This window comes from Mytilus trossulus, chromosome 1 (genome assembly GCF_036588685.1).
Source record: "Mytilus trossulus isolate FHL-02 chromosome 1, PNRI_Mtr1.1.1.hap1, whole genome shotgun sequence".
NCBI lineage: Eukaryota > Metazoa > Mollusca > Bivalvia > Mytilida > Mytilidae > Mytilus > Mytilus trossulus.
The window spans coordinates 84,169,809-84,186,466 of record NC_086373.1 but is presented as its reverse complement, the minus strand read 5'-3'; the positions used below and the strand labels follow the sequence as shown (position 1 = coordinate 84,186,466).

Genomic DNA, 16,658 nt, shown 5'->3' with positions numbered 1-16,658 from the left:
TTTGTAAAAGTAAACCATTACAGGTCAAAGTACGGTTTTCAAAACAGAGCTCACATGAAACAGCAAGCCCTAAAGGGCCACAAAAGTGGCTGCATACACTAGCACCTGTAATAGCTACATGTAGCAGTGTAGACAATTACATATCAATGTGTATGGTGATATATATAGCAATAGAAATAGCACATCCATCAGAGGGAAATAGAATATAGACAAAAGAAATACCACATACATCAGCTTAGAACAGATTATCAACAATAGAAATGGTGTATGTCACAGAGACAAACATATGAAAATAGAATATAGACACTTAAAACTTGGTATGTCATAGAGATGAAAATAGAATATAGACAATAGAATTAGGGTATGTCAAAGAGGCAAACATAGAATAGGGTATGTCAAAGAGACAAAACTATGAAAATAGAACATAGACAATAGAAATGGGGTATGCCTAAGAGACAAAAATATGAAAATAGGACATAGACAATAAAAATGGGGTATGCCTAAGAGACAAAAATATGAAAAAAGAACATAGACAATAGAAATGGGGTATGCCTCAGAGACAAAAATATGAAAATAGAGGCACAACAACTTAATAAAAAAAGTTTTACTAGATATACAATACAAATTATGGAGCACTGACTGATAATTATTTTTCTGCATAAAGGAATGCTAATGTATAATACAGTTGCTTTTTATTTGTTAGAGCTTTTGATTTTGCCATGTATTTTCTGTGGAATCAAGTATTTGGGGTTATTCAAATCGTCATATTGAAGTATTTACACTCAAAATGAGTTCCTGACAGAAGAAAAAAGATGACAAAGAAGAAAAACATCAACAACAATCATACCATTAAAAACAAAACAATCAAAAATACATATACAGTACATGAAAAAATAAATGCATTTGAAAAATAAAAAAAAAAAACATAAAAAAAATATATATTTAGGACCAATATAAAAACATATGAAAACATATGTTTGGGCCGAACATATGAAAACATATGTTTAGTCCAAACATATGAAAACATATGTTTAGGTCTGGGATGAAAACATATGAAAAACATATGTTTATAAAAAACATGAAAAACATATGATTACATGTATGAAAAACATATGTTTTTCATATGATTTTATAAACATGTTTTTCATATGTTTAACATATGTTTTTCATATGATCAAAAACATATGTTTTCAAACATATGAAAGACATATGTTAAACATATGAAAACATATGTTGCAATTTTTCCTATGTAGGAGTGATTCATGATACGCAATGCATAAGAGTTGCCTTTCCTTCTACACAAGAAATCGGGAAAAAAGTCGGGATGGAGAATAACCTGTATTTACTTGACGAACGCCTTGTATCATGACATTTTCCAATTAGCAGATAAAACGGTATAAAAACATAAACCAGGTCTACAATATTCGAAAATAATGAAATTCTGTTGTCCAGTCAGTCAATCTGAAAGACCCTCCTCATTTTTATCTGTTTTACTTAAAAACGGTAAAGGTGTTAACACCTACTGGAGTGTAAATTTTAAAGAGACTGATACGGTCCAAAAGAGATGTAGTTAAACTTTTATAAACTATCATATTCATAATTAAAAAGAAAAAGACAATACCTCTGTTATCACATGATAATCATTTCGAATCTAACAGGACAAATACAATATTTGTAAGGTCTAAGCGTACAAAAATACCTTAAATATGATCGGCATTCTTTTTTCCTCCTCGTACGCCTGGAATCTGTTCATTATATTCATATTCAATAAAAACTAAAAATAAGGTAAATGTATGTTGTTTGATAAACAATTTATAATAAAACATTATGTAAGCTACTAAAATGTATACATTTTATTAGAATAACAATAAAAGCAACGAGAATTACAATAGTAAATTTTTGCGCATGTGTCCAACATATTTTGTGCTAATTAAAACACAGCTTTGTTTACAAAGCAAAATAATGACGTAATATTAGATTGAGTATGAGTAGCATGAAAAGAATCCGTTGTATTATTATTGGGAACTTATTGACCAACTGAATACGACGATACTGTTTTACCCGTTATACTAAAAAAAAAACACTCCAAAAAGACATTGTAATGCATGAAAACATAGCAATAATTCAAAAAATTGTTCACTTGGTATCAAAATTAAAAAAGGCCTCCTTCATTATCTGGCTTCGGTTTCTTTTTTTTCTTTTTCTTTTGTGTTGCTTCGGCATTTGTTGGTGGGCAAGTACTTCCATGTGTACTTCCGGTGGTCACGTTTTTCTTTCTGGTGCTACCGGGACAACAACACACGACATCATCGTCAGAACTATCTTCGTCTCCACAATAAACACCACCATCATCGCAATCACTCATATCTGTAAAAAGATATCATTACTTATACATTACATAATTATGTGAAAGAATGTTGAATAATATAAGTCTAAGATTACAATTGACATAAAATTTACCACTTAGAATCCTTGTTTTTTGCAATAATTCTTTATCAAAAATGTATCAATAGGAAATAAAATTTCTCGAATAAATGTTTCCAATGTTGTTTAACATAAAAACATTAGAATATATAAAAGTAAAATCACAAAAAAATCTGAACTCAGGGGTAAATCCAATCGGAAAGTCCTTAATCACATGGCAAAATCAAATGAAAAAATACATAAAAAACGAATGGACAAGAACTGTCATATTCTTGACTTGGTACAGGTATTTTCAAATGTAGAAAATGGTGGATTAAACCTGGTTTTAAAGCGCTATACCTCTCACTTTAATGACAGTCTCATCAAATTCCGTTATATTTACAATGAGGCCTGAACTATACAGACCTAATAAATAAAATAGTCAAAATATGGACACAGCGGTCATTATCGTGTAATAATTTTAAAAGGGACAATTTAACAGAACACAAAACCATAAAAGCGAAAACAGTCTTCTATCTTGTAGTATATGTGAGCAATACTAAAGCTTATTACTTTAATATAATTTGAAAATTTAAGCGTTGCCTGAACACTGCAAATACACCAACACTTTACCTTAACCAAAATCTTTTTCAGTCGTAAACGGAGTATGAATTCTTAAGAGCTGACCATGCCCGACACCAATCAACAAAAAATAACACATCTGTTCTAAGTCAATAGAAAAGAAGGACTAACTTTGTTTATTTTGTGCGTCTGGTTTATTTTTAAATTGACACCGGTGCCGGGACGACGTCACATTTCAAATTTATTACAAACAGGATTTCAACCTCCCAATTATCAATTTCCTATTACTCAGCAGTAACATACCCTCTGCTCCGTCGTATGGTGTGTATTTATCACAATTGATACGTTATGCTGTAGCATGTTCACACTTAACTAACTGTTTATACAGGAGTCGGTTCTTTTCGCAGAGTTATGAGAAGGAAAGATTAAATATGATCATAACATATTGGTTGATATAGATGTATCTGTGTCAAACTAACTAATGTCATTTTTTCCACGTCTAAGATTGTGGTTTGACATCTATATCCTCTGTCTGCTAAGTACCGAGCGTGACCATATTCTCGAATATGACTGTTATACCGTGTTTGAATTTACATTGCTATACGACGTATCTCGGTATTTTGTACCTCGAACATTCATTTATTTATTTTTGATGTTTCTATTATGGTTTCGGTTTGATAATGTGTGCTTTTTATTCGGGTTCGATATTTCGACTTATTATATCTTCCGTTTCTCTGTGTTAAAGCGGACAACATTGCTGCTGATTTCCCCAATACCTCTCTTCAGCTGTAAACGTGATGGTTAGAACTAACCAATTGCAACAAATAGCGATTCGTTCAAAGTTTTAAATATAACAGGAATCAACACAACTGAACATGCTGAATGAATACACTATATAAATAGTACATTGTGCATGCATAATAAATTAAACCAAATTGAATGTTTACTAGTTAAGCAGCTTATCACACAAATCATGCAAATGACGATACAAGCATGAAACTTTGTAAGAACATGCCTTTATGTGTATGTAATCATATTAAGGGGGTAGCCACGAAAAAAAATCATCCGATCATGGCGGCCATCTTGGATTTTCAAAATGACGTCTTCACAGGGAAAAGACATTATATTTATGGCCCTTTTTGCTTGTATTGTATCCAAAATGTTTCAAAATGGAGTAAAACATTGTTATAAAAGATAAAGTATCACTTTCGGTCAAATATCGGTCGATAACCAATTCTTGGTTTTATGAATATCCCGAATATGACTGTTATAACCAAAATAATGTCAGTTGTTATATTGCACAAATCTTTGACTAATCTTCGTTTGCAACATTAGGTTCGATAGGTCAAAGGCCACTAGAGGGCGCAATTTTATTCTAGTAAACCTTTTTGAGAGTGCGTGTTCTAATTGTTATACATGTAAGACGTGGCTCGGTACTTGTCTATCCACAGTTCATATTTTTAGTTACGAAGTTTTATTTGCAATTCTGATCGGATATTGATGTAAAGGACTTCTGTTCTTATTATGAACACAATTATGTAATGATACTGTTGTTAATACATTAAAAAAACCATATTAGACCAGTAATCTTGAATTTTATACAAATTCTAGAATTTTACCGGTGAGGTTTCTTTATGTTGCGTAAATTTATTTATGTTACAGGCACACACTCTTCGTACACTCCTTTAATAGTTGATTAGTTTTACTCGGTTCTTGTTTGCTGTTGCATTTATTTCTTGTTCAGATAATATTTGCGTTATTGTTCTATATGTGCATTGTTGATTACTTTTGTTTATATAATAGTTATTAAGTTTTTGAAATGGCGAAAAGAATTTGCTAATCAGCTTCTTCAGCAGATAGTTGGGAAACTGATAAGTCAAAATGTTGTTTGTGTCAGGAGGTCACAACAGACCTACTGAAATCGTCAGACGAAGGATACACAATGGTAGGCAAAAATACCCCTCTCTTTCATGAACTAAATACCCTCCCTATCCCTCTTGATATTCGACGATTAAACCACGGAGAGGGTATTGAAAGCACAAGGAAAAAAGAAAATACCAAGTACCATAACTTGTGTCGGATAAACTTCAATTACACTAAACTTGAGAGAGCCCAGAAACGCAATATGTCACCGATACCATCTGAAAGTTCTAGTGATTGTACGTCTCTAAACTTTTTAGGTGTACTCCTCGTTCTAAAGATCAACAAAAAATCCAGTTGAAAATGTGCATAAATGTTTCATTTGTGATAAAAAGTCAGCTGTATCTGTCTTAAGAGAGGCAATGCCAATGAAACTAAACCAACGACTAGTGGATTGTGCAACAGCTCTTCGGGATAAACAACTGTTTGCAAAGCTGAGTAGTGGTGATTTTATAGCACAATAAATGAAGTATCACCCGTCTTGTCTCGCAGCTGTATATAATAGAGAGAAATCAAAGAAGAGACAAACAGAGATCGAAATCAGTTGCACACGACGGATACTATAAAGAAAGAAACTGCTTTGGCTGAGCTGGTCACATAGATTTTTGAAACTCAAAGAAACTCTGAAGGGTCGGTTGTGTTTCGATAAGCAGACCTGGCAAACCTGTACGAGGAAAGTTTGGCACAGCTTGGTTCTTCTTCTGAACAGGTTCATTCTACTCGACTGAAGGACAAGCTATTACAAAAGATGCCAGAATAAGAAGCACACACAAAGGGCAGAGATGTACTTTTAATGTTTGAAAAAGATATAAGACCAGCTATAGCGTTTGCCTGTGATTATAATGACACCATGCATTTGGCAAAGACGACCGAAATGGTTCCCTGCCAATTAGCTACAACGAAGACAACTTTTTGTGGATTCTTGGTCTCTGAAGATATCGATGATAGCATACCCCTCCATTGTTACAGTTGGTGAAAATGATAGAACATGGACCTGATATCAAATTGCAGTTAGACAACGTAGTTACAAAGTCTGACTTAGCTCTGGCCCAACTTTTAATGTTCAATTACCACCTAAACAGCCAGAAGGTTACAGTACAATAAAGACATTCAGCTGATCGTGAGACTGTTATTCTATGCAAAAACAAGGAAAAGACAGCTAATAGACACATTATTCTAACATGGGTTATGTATCACTTACGATAGGGTATTGGAAATATCAACTTAATTAGGTGAAGCTGTTGTTGAACGTTATTTGAATGAAGGTGTGGTATGCCCGCCTTTATTAAAGGACAATGTGTTTACCACAGCTGCAGTCGACACAGCTGCAGTCGACAACATAGATCACAACCCAAGCTCAATAACATCAAAATCATCTTTTCATGGGACCGGAATCTCTATTTTTCAACATCCAATGAAAGATAATATCAGCGTTAGAAGGGATGAGTTAATATACCATACACATAAACCAAAATCTAAAAAGGTACCTGAAACTCCCTGCTGCTTATATGAATATTAAACTGGCATATCTTAAAACAAAACCAGAACTTTCATTCTGCCTGACGATATTACTTATATACATAACCACGATTGTCTGTTCATGAGTTTGCAAAATGAGTATCAGTGGTTAAATACGGTGAGGTTAACAAGTGAAGATATTACGTCCGAAAATATTTCATGGTCATCATTTCATTCTTCAGAGAGACGTGGACCAACTGTTGAAGTGAGTCTAAGCTGCTTAATGCCATTATTTCAAGAACAAGCTAACTCAGTTGCTACAATAAAACATTCGATGGATACGCTCACGGATGTTGTGTCGTTTTGGAATCCTGGCCAAACTCCAGTGATTACAGCAGACCAACCGCTATTTGTTTTGGCAAAGCAAATTCAATGGAAATCGCCAAATGAATACGGTGAAAACAAATTCGTTGTTATGTTCTGTGGATTGCATATTGAGATGACATGTTTTAAGGTTTTGGGTGATATATTTCGGAATATCGGTTGGATAGAGGCTTTATCAGAAGCAGATGTTGCATCCTCTGGGACCGCAGAATCGTTCTTGTCAAGTTCTAATACTCCCGAAACTAGACTAGCACATCAAGTAACCGCATGTGTATTGTTTGATTTATTGATGTCTGCTAATGAATCTTCTAATAACGAAGTGTAAGTCTTCACTGATATAGTGGTTTTTCGCGGTGTCTCTTTTCAAAACACTTCAAGTAGCAAAAACTGTGGGTTGCCTTTGGAAAAGGAAAAGAACTGAGATGGCTTCCGATTCACGAAATTAATCATGCTCTTGGTCCTAAATCAGAATCTTGCCATTTTTTCATACTTTTACTGGATGTGACACGGTCTCCGCTTTTCATAAAAAGGGGGAGAAATTGGCATGGCAGACGTGGGAAATATTTGATGATGTAACCGAGGTTTTTGAACGATTAAGTAAGAAACCAGAATTGGTCAGTGACGCTGATATGGAGTTGATAGAGGCATTTGTTTTGGTTATGTACGACAGAACTACAACAACATTTGACATCAACGAAACCAGACTTGAACTGATTACACGCAAACAAAGACAGTATGACACCATTCAAACAACTAGTCCTGCACTGCTTGAGCATACCAAACGAGCTATATACCAAGGTGGCCATGTATGGAGACAGACAGTCATACATGATCAACATCTACCTAGTCCTGGTGATTGGGGATTGGTTAAGGAGAACGCAGATGGAATGTGGATTCCTCATTGTACACAATTAGCACCAATTGCTGCATCTTGTCAGGAGTTACACAAATATGGCTGCAATAAAACTCGTTCAGGTAGATGTAAGTGTTACAAAGCTGGCTTAACCTTTACAACATTATGTTCATGTATAACTGTTAAAACGGAATGCATCGGAAAATATCGTAGATTATTACACTGATTAATCCTATATATATCTTATATCTATACCACTATTATTTCACTCGAGTGTACGAACTTTTTCGACCCAAACCGGAAGTGGTGATTTTGTTTTACAATTGTTGTCTGTTTGACATATTTTTATATCATTTTGTTATATTTGGAATAGTTTTCATGACATATATAGCGTTGAAAATGGTTAGGACAGTTTTTTAATGTCAAAGATTGAGCAAAATGATGTCAATTTTGAATTCAAGATGGCCGCCGTGAAAAAAATCGAAAACATGTTGGCTACCCCTCTAATATGATAAAGTACTTCCTAATGAACGTCTATGCCAAATCCCTTGCTTGTATCACAATTTGCAAGATTTTGTCAAATTTCGGTACTAAGCCGCCCCACTATACTGTGTAAGAAACAGTATACTATGTACATACCTGAGCTGTTTTAAACCGGTCGTGTTGATGAGTGGATTATTTTGAAGAGTAGAATAGTTATATGTCAATGGCGATATGCTGAAAAACAACATTAGAAATTACAATTATAATTCTGACTATATAACATTATCTCGATCTATGTTATGATGATCTTTTAAAATGAATGAATTATTTATTATATCATATATTCTCAATAAACATTCATAAATAATGGAACTATTGGGAATAAGATGTATGTTGAATCAAAAAATATTCGTTTACTCTGTATATTACTGCACTGCAGAGAATCTGCCGTTACCAACAGAAATCCGACTTGCTGGTAATGAGCTATGAATATGCAAAGGTTTCTGAACCAGTAGTTGAGTTTAAAAATAAACAAGCAAATGGGATCTATAATAAAGAAATTAAAAAAGAAATAGTTTTTCAGTTACTGCTTTATTATAAATTGCTGTGTGTGATATATAGTGGTCATTTTGTTTCCCATCTGTTACGAAGCAAACTACTGTTCTTTATTGTCTAATAGCTGTCAAAGTTCCCGACCTTACTCAATTTATTTTACTTATGATATTATGCCATCTATGCTGGCACTTATGGTAGAAGCATCGTTTTGGGACAAAGAATGATAACTCTTTCTAGACGACCCATCTGAAAAGTTTCGTCACTCTCGTTAAATCTCGTACGATTTTTTTTTAATGGCTGCCAAAATTCTCGTTCAATCAACAGGCAGAACGGAACAAATTCGATGTTAAATACGTCACGATTTTTTATTTGTTTGCAAAAACAAGAATTCAGAAATTTTGGTAACTTGTGTAGTTTATTTAAATTTTATCGTACCACGGAAATTACCGAAGTTAGGACAATAACATCTGACGCCATGTTTCGTCTGCTACAACATTCCATTATCAGTGAGGTCAAAACAAATTACCTAAATAATCACAGGTACTGCATTTAAAAGTCACAAAATCAGAGTAAACGATAAAATATTTAGTGTAAAAGTTCCGTCCAGTCATGGGAACATAGTAAAAAAACTCTGCAAGCAATACATTTCGGATTTTTTTTTATAATGGCCATACGGTCAAAAAACATTTTCACTCTACCAAGTACTTTATCACTATATCACTATCAGGTTCACATTTGAACCTATTTAGCAATACACACTTATGGTTATATAACATTACAGTACTAAAACTGCACTCTGTCTCAGTAACTAAAATTGCACCTATTCAACAAAAAAAAAGCTGTGGAAATCTTACAAGTTTTCTTTCACCATGTGAAGTTATCTAATTATCATCTTTTTAAAATGAGTAAATTGAATTTGTTACCAGCCACGGGGGTCAACTTCCTATTATTGGGTATACGGTGATGTGCCAAAAATATGGGTCATAATTTTGCGAGATTTTATATAAGAATGACCCTCCTTTTTGATGATATCCTATAATAAAATGCATAACGTTTGATAACTGTATATTGAGTTGGGGTATGCTCTACATATATCATATATAAATATGCTAAATTGAGAATCTTACATTATAAAATATATGTGTAACCAATTGATGTCAATTCATATATAAAAACTTAAGGATAGCTGGTATATTTATGAATTATGAGTGATGATGAGTTAGTGCTTATATAAGCATGGGTCATATTTTAAATATTGTATATACGTATAGGTCATTCTTTCTTAAATTTTTATATAACTATAGGTATTGAATTTCAGTGAATGTTATATTAAAATGGGTACGTTTTTAAGGCAAAAGTGGCACACCCCTACCAAAAAAATATCGAAGTTACCCCCCCCCCCCCCCCCCCCCCCCCCCCCCCGTGTTACCAGCATCCTTTTCTTCAAAACATAAAAGTTTAAGCATGGAATAATGTCAAATTTATTGAATTATTTGAAGAAATAAAACAAAACATCTGTTTAATTCCAGTTTTAAGGATTTGAAATAACATGTAATGATGTATGGAATTTTGGTACTGACCTCTTTACAGAATCATGGATTGTTTGGAGGTCAGTTGAAACACATTTTCTGTGACTCTGGATGAACTCAAAATTAAATTGTTGACATAGTCTAAAACAATAAGCACAGAATAAACTTGTGTCTGGTTCATAAAAAAGGTTGGTGAAAACTCACAATATAGGTGCAATTTGGGTACTCTCATGTTAGCAACTTCACAACAGAACTACAAATTTATTTTCATGACCAAAACAAACGAAAAAGTACAAGCCTAAAGGCCATAAAATGCTTTGCCATGCACAGCCTGATACGACCGCAGATGTATATTGAGCATATAATTTTTTGTTTTATGTCAGTTGAAATCAAACATATTTTAATTTTGGATCCTTTAAACTTCAATATGGACTAATTTGAAAACAGGTAGCAGGTAGACCCACATATTTCTATTCAGCAGAAGTCTCTAACTACATATCTCTTTAATTTCATATGATAGTAAGTCCTACAAAAATATTGAAAATGTGTACATTTAATTTTTTCTAGCTTCTCTCATGTGAAATCAGTACCTTTTTGGTCACTATTAATGTGTTGCGTCTAAATAAGAATTGTAACAATTAATAGTGACTGAACAGGTTAAACAAATACTTCTCAAGAAATCAAAAAAAGAAGACAACTTGAAACAGCACAGCCATGCCAGTATATGTATGTATAAAACTCAGATCAGAATAGCATGGACAATATGTTAGTTCTTGTCCTTGTGAATTTATTGTGAGGAAAGTTATCAACAATTCTGCAGATAATGCATTTTTTTCAAGTGTTTTGTACATTGCTGGTAAAATTTTCACACAATCAGTGAAACATTCAAACAAGCTAAACTGAATTTTTATTACTGAAAGTTTCAAACATTGACAAATGTTTTATTCACCGAATAACTCATGTGTTTCTGTGAGAAAAAAAAAATCATGTGCAATTTTTGGAATTAAAGGGAAAGAAGATCCTTTTCTCGCTCTGGTGCATGTCAATTGTGAATATATACTTACGGTTACCAAATATATTTTCTTTATCATGATACTCAAATCAACATTATCAAGAAGTACGTGTACATCATAGAAAAAATGCACAGACTACAGATAAAATATTTAAAACACCCTATTTTGAGTGCATCTCCTGCCAAATCTGTATTTGTTGCATCTATATATATACTAGATGAGTATCATTAATGTAAATAAGGTAATTTTTGGAAGAAAAATCCAAAATTTAAAACAAATTACCCCCAATAATGTTGTACTATAACCCCAAAATCAATTCTTATCTTCCTTTTGTGTATTGAACCTCCTAGTAAAATTTCATGGAAATCCATTTACTTAACTCAAGTTAATTGTCTGAAACCAAATGTGTCTTCTTGAAAAACAACTATGATTCGAAAGCAAATTTTTTACATGCTTGTATTTCCCATATCTATTCTCAATTTTATTTTGCTGTCATATAAGAACTTGAAAAGTAAACTACATTATGTACATGTAACAAAAAAAATATATGCAAGAAATGACATAAAACCGACTCTGAATTTAATAGTACATGATATTGATGAAGAACTAACAAACTGAAGATGATCAGAAATACAATATTTTTTTTTGTTCGAGTCAGATTTTTTTTTTACCGAAGCCCTTCAGCGCTATAATTTAAAATTATTTAGTCAAAATTTAACACTAGTATGAAGGTTTATCATAACAAATTGGCAAATACAGCCTTATTATCACCTAAAAATAATACTGTGTACAGACTGACAATGACTCACATGTGCGGTTTGGGAAGTTTTTATGATTTTAGATAAAAGTTAAATTTATTTTGCATATCTGAAAGATAAAATCATTTTTGGTAAAGATCTGGATTCAAAATATTTTTTTGTCCTATGATTTTTAATTCATCAATTTGGGAATCAGAATATTTTTTTCAGGAAATATAGCATTTTCCATCTGAACTTATAATTTTATTTTAGACATAAACAATACGTAAATGTAGTCTTGGACATTCGTTCTGAACATGCATGAAATATTTGCCACTGAACGTTAAACAACCAACAACCAATCAATATATAGGACATTATAAAGCTGGCATTTAAGGTAGCGCCTTCCTCATATTATATTATAATAGGATCGGTACATTTATCGGTTATGTTTACTCCCTTGTGTGACATATGACCGATTTTGCAATGTCGTTTTTTTTTGTTGCACTTCAGTGTTCTTGTTGTTTTGTTGTATTCCACTTATAGTTGATGTGTTTCCATCGGTTTTAGTTTGTAACACAGATTTTTTTGTTCAATCGATTTATGACTTTCGTACAGCGAAATACTACTGTTGCCGTTATTTGTTTTAAATGATGGGTGTTACTGGCATAGCCGAAAACACGTATACTTTCGATAAGAATGTTTGTAGTCCCTTCAGGATTTGTTTTAACATTGATTTGACATTTAGTGTTGCCTGTAATGTTATATTTAAGACATTTCATTTTGTTCAAGTTTAAACTGTTTGTTTATTGAAGATCATCATCTAATTATATCAAAGTTATAATACCAGAATATGTTTTACTTGTGATTATCCCTAAAATTGTATTATCCGTTAATAATTAAAAAATTGTGATGACATTGAGATTTCAACTTTTTTCAAGATGTTGAAAAATCTTGTCATTTTTAAGGTTCTTCTTTTGTCAGATAGGTACTCAGAATTCAATTTCATCTTTGTCTTTTTGTTTTAAGTCTTCTTGGTAAAGGATACGAAAATAGTTTTGACGCATCAAGTTGTGTCATTGTTATTATCGAAATAGTTTATTTTCAATTTTCCTGTAGGTTTTTAATACTAATTTAGTAAGAATCAAAATCAAAATTTGAATTGATCTTCTGAAACATTTATGCCCAATCGTTACTTAGTAATAATTTAATTTTGGATGAAACGCGTCTTCTGATTGGCTGACGTTATATTGTTATCACCCCATAGACATAATTTAGTCATGTGATCGTGACGTCATCAACGTGTTTTCATGGTTTTCTACAGATTAAAATGAAATTTAGAATTAGATTATAAGAAATGAATGTGATATTTTTTCTGTCCATTCGAAATAACATAAAAAATGTGGTGCACACCGTTAAATAACCTGCTACGTTCGTTATTCAGTGTGCATCAATTTTTTTATGTTATTGTTTCATAGACAGAAAAAATATAATCTGTTAAATCTATTCATTTAATTCTTTCTAATAGCTCTAGCATAGCTTCTTGTTTACCTGAAAAGATACGTCTAAATATATTAAATCAAAAATTTAATTATCTTCGTCTTGAAGAATAATGGACTTACCGTGTCTGGATTATGAATGTCCGTTGATTGAAATGAACATCAATTTAATTTCGAAAACAGATTGTCAATAAATTCTTTTCTCAAAGGAATTCGTGATTTGTCATCTCATGAATATTGCATTGGTTTGAAATGTTTCTCTCCGTGAAATTAGAAATATTACATATCAAACTTGATCATTGTTTTCTTCGTAGATATTAATAAAGCAAATTAAATATATGTTTTGCAATCGGACGAATAAATAGCTAATATTATTATCAATAAAATGATTATGACAGTGTACAGAAACCTCATAAGTACATATAGTCCGGCGGCTACAAGCATATTTCAGACGAATTGTGCACATGCTGTTACAAGCATGAAATTTGGCATAGATCTTCCTCAACTATTACTCTTTTATTTCAGATAGGGAGGCATTTGAAAAAAATGTCTCACTTCCGGCAAAATCCAAAATGGCGGACATCATACTTAAATCAGCCCAATATCGAAGGCTAGCGTGTAAATATGTCCTATTATCATGCTACTATCATAATATTTGGTACAGACCTTTGTGGTTTACTACTTTTGGATAAATTAAATAGATTAGATGTCTTCAGAAACCCCACTTCCGGTTTAAATCCAATATGGCTGACATTGTACTTAAATAAGCTTATTTTTTAGGGAGGGTAACTGAAATGTGTTTTAACGTATTGCTACTATCATTTCATTGTGTATGAACCTTTCTTTGGTGCTTCTGATGGAGACAATGCATAAGACATATGTCTTAAAAACATTTTCCTCCGGTAATATCCAAAATGGCGGACATTAAAATATCAATTTTTTATTCAAATTTTCGACTTTTTTCAAAATGTAAAGAAAATGATTTTATTTTGTGCTGGTCATTAAACTTTTGGCTTAAAGTTATCCTCAAAACCACTTATTCTAGCATGTTTTAAATATTTAGATATAAAGTTGACACTTCCGGTTATAAATATGACGTACATTTCAAAGATGAGTCCTCAATCTATTTCTTCGATGTAGAGTTTTGGATAGATTGATTAAAACAAAATAAAATCACTATAGAACTAAAAATTATTTAAAATTATTACTATTTGGCCAAAAATTAATGTTTATTCACAGTCACCATGACATGCACACATCGCAGTGCACGGGATACCCGATTTTCCACATTAAAAATGACTGCGGTATACTTTCTTACATCCACAATGTATAAGCTTTTGACAAAATGATGAGGCCTCAAAAAGAGTTTTTCAAAAGTTATCCTCTTTGTCCCCACCTAGAGTGGGTAGCATAAGAGCCAATCCCAAGCTTGTCTCCCTAAACACCTACCGAAGTATATTGCATGATTTACATGCTGGAAAAGACTAGACCAAGTTGGGGGAATAGCCTCAAAAAGCCGTCCCTGTTGCGAAAATAGTTATTTTCTTGCTTCGTTAACCATGTTATACCCATCTGGTAAGTTTGTGCGATCTTACAGTAAAACCCTGGTGATTTAGTCTGATTAATCATCATTCTTTTTGTTAAAGTCACATCTTCAAATGCATTCAATGTCTCCCACATAGTCTTTTCCCCCCTTTCAAGCAAAGAGAGAACCATTTCACAACAGGTAAAGACATGGATAACAATAAGTGTTTCAGATCACTCAGATCACTCATTGCCAAGTGCATTTGAAAGGCCATTGATAGATATTAATCCAAAGTCTTTTGCCCTCCCAAACACAATCCATAGTTCGTCTACCTATATGTCACAGAATGGCGACTGTTCGAATCATGACTCGTTTAAGTGCGTGTTTCACTGCATCAGACACATTTACCATGATTTTAGTGTCTGCCTCTAAATGTGAACTTGGTGCTGAACTTGAAATACATTACGTGGTGGATAAGATAGAATATCCTGACCATTTGTTGCTATGACTACCATACACATCCAAGACTTCATCCACTCGTATTTCAGTTTCAAGGTATTTTATTTAGGTAAGGACATAATACCCAATCAGCATACTCAGTAGGCCGTAATCCACAATCGGATAGCTGATTTCCAACATTTACAAAGACTGTAATATTGCTTCTCACATCCATAAATTCTGCAAAAACACATATTTTCTTGCCTTGTTAACCTAATCTGTTTCTTTTTTTTTTTCGATCTTCCAACAAAACCACGTATCGTATTCAATGACATTAAACATCAAATCCATATGGTGATGTTGGCTGGTCAATCATCATTCTTAATGCTATAGTCACATCTTCAAACTCCATTAATGTCACCAACGCAGTTCCTTTTCCAGCAAACGTGTTATCTTTTAATGCCTAGTGCATTTGAAAGGTCATTGATTGATATATATCTTATACTTTTCCCCTTCCAAATGAAAACCAAAGTTTGTCTGCCCCTATTTTACGGAATAGCGAAACAGCAATGACATCAGTATCGACTGTTTGAGTCATGACTCAGTTAAGTCTATGTTTCACTGCATCAGACACATCTATCTTGATTCTAGTGTCAGTCTCTTCGTGTAAACATGGTGCTAAACTTGAAACATCGCCAAGTGGTGGATAACACTGAACATCCTAAGCATTTGTTGCTTCAACTACCTTGTACTAAAAATTGTATTGAGCAAACTCCTGTGAATGAAAACTTAAATGTTCTTTCTTACTGTCGTCATCTCTCAGAAAACTTTCCCAATTTTGAGGATGTTTTTAATCCTGGGTTCGTCTGTGTATTCCATTTCCCCTAAATGTTGCCCTTGCTTCTTTTAGCAGCTTTCAAACTACCAGTATTGTCTATGTTCACATGTTACAGTTTCAGGGTGTTTCCTAACGAGTATGATGATTGGGTATTATGTCCTTACCTTAATAAAATACCTTGAGACTGTAACAAGAGTGGATGAAGTCTTTGATGAGTATGGTAGTTGTAGCAACAAATGCCTAGGATATTCTGTCTTATTCACCACGTGATGTATTTTAAGTGAAGCACCATGTTCACATTAAGAGACTGACAATTAAATCATGGTGCATGTGTCTGCTGCAGTGAAACACGCACTTAAACAAGTCGTGATTAACAGTCACTGATGATGCTGTCAATACTATTTCGCTATTCCGTGACATAGGGGCAGACGAACTATGGAT

General features: G+C 33.1%; 1 long non-coding RNA gene across 1 annotated transcript; it reads right to left on the bottom strand.

Annotated features, from left to right (window-relative positions):
• Window positions 1-1,792: 1,792 nt before the first annotated feature.
• Window positions 1,793-13,596, bottom strand: LOC134710616 (uncharacterized). The gene is made up of 3 exons (XR_010106123.1): window positions 13,540-13,596; window positions 8,240-8,317; window positions 1,793-2,367 (listed from the first exon to the last, which is right to left on the bottom strand). It is a non-coding gene; the product is annotated as an uncharacterized LOC134710616 (long non-coding RNA).
• Window positions 13,597-16,658: the final 3,062 nt, after the last annotated feature.